At 39.8% G+C, this 5000-nt stretch overlaps 1 long non-coding RNA gene across 2 annotated transcripts in view; it reads right to left on the bottom strand.

Annotated features, from left to right (window-relative positions):
- LOC138023932 (uncharacterized) overlaps nt 1-1575 on the bottom strand; it is a 2689-nt gene extending 1114 nt beyond the window's left edge. Inside the window, exons 1-2 of one of the 2 annotated variants that reach the window (XR_011126850.1) lie at nt 1220-1575; nt 24-322 (exon numbers count right to left, since the gene is read on the bottom strand). This is a non-coding gene — a long non-coding RNA (uncharacterized lncRNA). Of the gene's footprint in view, nt 1-23; nt 323-400; nt 1190-1219 lie in introns of those variants that run through there. The other variant, XR_011126849.1, reaches the window with a different exon arrangement.
- Between the last annotated feature and the right edge of the window lie 3425 nt (nt 1576-5000).

The raw sequence follows: 5000 nt of genomic DNA, 5'->3' as shown, positions 1-5000 counted from the left end.
TTCCAAACAAATAGCTTCCTTACCCGATTTGCGGTCACTGCCACTCCGCAATCAAGTAATGCTCTGTGCACAGTTATGGGATTGGCAGGAGCGCCGTTGGGTGTAGTTAAAGCGATCCAATAGGAAATCGCGGGGTGCAAGACTTTTTCTGTGTTTTCCACGTTTCCTCCCACCAGCCGGTCCACTTGACTTCGTACTTGACTTTTCATTTCTTCGGCAGTATCATTTTCATCGGAATCGTCGTCGCTTTGCCCGTTGACGGGTTCCTTCTTTCTCTCGTGTGTGGCAATCGCACTAAAGAAAAATGCTGCGTTTGGAATGCCTGAAAAACAGGGGAATTTTCTTAGTTAGCATTCAGTTAAAAGTTGAAATAACATTCCATGCATTGAAGTAAACGTACTTGAAATTGCTGTATCGCAAGAATCGCGCGTCTTGCAAATTGAAGCCCAAGACCGACGGAGAGAGTTGTACCTCACGTTGCACACGCATTTCGCACTCACAATACTGCATCGTCACGTGAAATTTGTCGCGGATGCACCTTACTCGGCGGCATCCAAATACCCCAGGGAAATGCGCGGTGACCGAAAACAAAAACAAAACAGACACTCACATTAACCGGAGAATCGAACAAACAAACCAAAAAAAAAAGAACGCGAAAAAGAACAAAATAGGCCTTACTTCAAGTGGCCATCATTCGACGCTTATTAAAACGGCGTGCATCTAATTAGAGGCATTTCTGGACATATCTGCATCATTTTGGGCGAAAGAGAAAAACGATACAATACAATAATGTAAACACAATTTCGGAACAGCCAAATAATCCGTCGTTTCCGGGCTCTCTCAAGAAGTTATCGATGGAGCACCTTCCAGTGACAGAGCTAGACGAGAATCGAAGACGAATAAACTGGTCATCGATTTAGGGTTTAATGCATGTAGTAAACTTGCAGTTAAAGGAGAGGTTCTGTAGTATGATATTGAGATCCGGTTATTTTCCGTTCCCTTTCAAAGACCTTTTGACCAGACTATTTATCATCAATATGCATGTGAAATGTGAGACGAGAGTGCTGGCCGCAAAGTTTCTGGAAGGGGCCGAAATTGCCGAGACTCGAGGATTTTCCGGAGACGCGGTCGAAATCACAACATATAACCCTAGCAAACAAAGCAAAAACAAAACGAAACAAAAACAAAAATGCAAGTAGACCTGTGTGAAGCCACTTACAGTTGAGGAGAGATGTTATGTGATGTAATATTCATAGCATCTCCGGGAAATCCGGCTATTCCGGCTGATTTCAAATAACATTCAAATGGCATGTCAGGCGAAAGAGCTGTACGAAGAGCCATAAGATCCGGCTAACCCGAACCCGAACCGAATACCTCTCGGTCGGCTCCCTCAGCTCACTTTGCATTGAAATATTCATGAAGTACGACCTGGCCGAGGAGTTTTCCGACCGAAATGGCCGGGACTCGAGAACTTTCCGAAAACAAAATCGATATCATCACATCATATAAACTCTGTAAAACAAAACAAAACTGCAAGTAGATTATGAATGATCTACTTACAGCCGAAGAGAGAAGTTATGTGATGCAATATTCATAGCATATCCGGGAAATCCATAATATTCGCCTTTTCCGACCCCTTCTGCGATAATAATCAAGTGTCACGTACCGAAATGGCCGGGAATCGAGAATTTTCCGAAGACAAAATCGATATCACATCATATAATCTCTACAAAACAAGACAAAACTGCAAGTAGATTGTGAATGATCTACTTAAAGCCGAAGAGAGAAGTTATGTGATGCAATATTCATAGTATGTCCGGGAAATCCGTGATATCAGACCGATTTCACGAGGATATGAATATTTAAACATTCTGCTTATCTTTACTGCTGTAAGTACTATCACTATTGTTATAATACATACTATATATTATACTTACAGTTGTAAGGAGAAGTAAAAAGAATTAAATATTCATATCCCCGTCAAATCCGTGAAATCCGTCTTTTTCCTTCTCAAATAAGTATGCACTTTGCATGATGTATTACATCCCGAAAATCAGTGACACTGCAAGTGTCCGCCCTTGAATTAATCCTAAACTGGAAGACGGGAAAGACGGATTTCACGGGGATATGAATATTTAAACAGTCTACTTCTCTTTACTACTGTAAGTACTATCACTTTTCTTATTATAATACATACTATATATTATACTTACAGTTGTAAGGAGAAGTAAAAAGAATTAAATATTCATATCCCCGTCAAATCCGTGAAATCCGTCTTTTTCCTTCTCAAATAAGTATGCACTTTGCATGATGTATTACATCCCGAAAATCAGTGACACTGCAAGTGTCCGCCCTTGAATTAATCCTAAACTGGAAGACGGGAAAGACGGATTTCACGGGGATATGAATATTTAAACAGTCTACTTCTCTTTACTACTGTAAGTACTATCACTTTTCTTATTATAATACATACTATATATTATACTTACAGTTGTAAGGAGAAGTAAAAAGAATTAAATATTCATATCCCCGTCAAATCCGTGAAATCCGTCTTTTTCCTTCTCAAATAAGTATGCACTTTGCATGATGTATTACATCCCGAAAATCAGTGACACTGCAAGTGTCCGCCCTTGAATTAATCCTAAACTGGAAGACGGGAAAGACGGATTTCACGGGGATATGAATATTTAAACAGTCTACTTCTCTTTACTACTGTAAGTACTATCACTTTTCTTATTATAATACATACTATATATTATACTTACAGTTGTAAGGAGAAGTAAAAAGAATTAAATATTCATATCCCCGTCAAATCCGTGAAATCCGTCTTTTCCTTCTCAAATAAGTATGCACTTTGCATGATGTATTACATCCCGAAAATCAGTGACACTGCAAGTGTCCCCCCTTGAATTAATCCTAAACTGGAAGACGGGAAAGACGGATTTCACGGGGATATGAATATTTAAACAGTCTACTTCTCTTTACTACTGTAAGTATTATCAATATCTTTACAAAACATATTATTATTATTATTATTATTATTATTATTATTATTATCAGTTATGTTCTGTTTAAACTTTCCTTTGAATAGTCCAGTACTTTTCCGTTTGATGGTTATTGTTATTCTTGTTACCATTCTCCGGATATTGACCAGATATTGATGGTTTCCGACTTTTCCGACAAAAAGGTTTTCGGAAGGGTTCGGATTGGCCGGATGTTACGGCTATTCGTCTCGCTCTGTGGTCCCACGTGACACTTGATTATTATCTCAGCTGGGTCGGAAAAGGCCGATATCACGGATTTCCCGGAGATGCTATGAATATTGCATGACATAATTTCTCTCTTCGGCTGTAAGTAGATCATTCACAATCTACTTGCAGTTTTGTCTTGTTTTGCAGAGGTTGTATGATGTGATATCGATTTTGTCTTCGGAAAATTCTCGAGTCCCGGCCATTTCGGTACGTGACACTTGATTATTATCTCAGAAGGGGTCGGAAAAGTCAGATTTCACGGATTTCCCGGAGATGCCATGAATATCTTATCATATAACTTGTCAATTTAACTGTAAGTTGTTTTACATCGTTAGATATTCGTTGCATCTTCGGGAAATCCGATAAATCCGACTTTTCCGACAAAAAGGTTCTCGGGAGGGTTCGGATTGGCCGGATGTTACGGCTATTCGTATCGCTCTGTCGTCCCACGTGACACTTGATTATTATCTCAGCTTGGTCGGAAAAAGCGGATATCACGGATTTCGCGGAGATGCTATGAATATTGCATCACATAACTTCTCTCTTCGGCTATAAATAGATCATTCACAATCTACTTGCAGTTTAGTTTTGTCTTACAGAGCTTATATGATATGATGATATCGATTTTGTTTTCGGAAAGTTCTCGAGTCCCGGCCATTTCGGTCCCGGTCGGAAAACTCTTCGGCCAGGTCGTACCTCATGAATATTTCAATGCAAGATGAGTTGAGCGAGCTGGCCGAAAAGTTCTCGGGAGGGTTCGGATTGGCCGGATCTTACGGATATCCCGGGGACTTTACGATGAATCGCTTCTCTCTTTAACTGCAAGTAAATGGCGAATAAAAATAAGTTGTCTATTTGTCTCTTGTAGGGCCTGCGTTCAAATTCGGTGGCGATCCCAGACAGGGTTGACCACTGTCTCACGAGATTCTCCTTCAACGTGTACCGGGCGAACAAAATGGGAAATGGCGGATTTAACGATTCTTCAAAACACTCAATTGGTCCGTTCAACGCGGACCGAAGTGAAAAGGGAACCAAGAAATAAGGGAAACGATCTATAACATTTCCCAAATTTCAATTTTGTTTCCTTTTTTGAGTTGAGTGTTGTATTTCGTCTGCAAAATTTCGGCATTCGATTTTGTTCCACAAAGTGATCTTTTAGTCGCTTTTTGGCTTCTTTCTTTTTAACTAGCGATGTTTTTGAGCGCATTTTGTTTTTCAAAGGTGTTCCTTTTCTTGGTTCTGGAACGGTCCCCTCTTGAAAAGCGAGAACAGATTGTTCCTCTTTTTTGTGTTCCTTTTGATGAATTCGGAACGTGCTTTCATACTACTTGGGAACAAAATGGTCCTTCATTGCTAAAAGGGGAACCAATTGTTCCGAGTTCCGAATCCCGAGCGGAACAAATTGGTCCTTAATGGATGATTTGGGAACTATTGTTCCTAAACATGTGTTCCTTTTGATAAAATGGGAACGTGCTTTTATAAAGATAGGGAACAAAATGGTCCTTTATTGTTAAAAAGGGAACCAATTGTTCCGAATTCCTAATCCCAAGCGGAACAAATTGGACCTTAATGGGTGATCTGGGAACTACACCTTTTGCTGCTCATTTACGCAAAAGATACATTCATTTACGTCAACAGTCGAAACTACGTTCATTAGCACTTCCATGAACTTCAATAACGCGAACGAACTTTCAATAACGCTATTTGCATGTGAATTAACATTCAATAGCATCAACGGATGAACAATTG

Source organism: Montipora capricornis, chromosome 11 (genome assembly GCF_036669925.1).
Source record: "Montipora capricornis isolate CH-2021 chromosome 11, ASM3666992v2, whole genome shotgun sequence".
NCBI lineage: Eukaryota > Metazoa > Cnidaria > Anthozoa > Scleractinia > Acroporidae > Montipora > Montipora capricornis.
The sequence above is the reverse complement of the archived record's forward strand: the minus strand, read 5'-3'. Positions and strand labels throughout refer to the sequence as shown.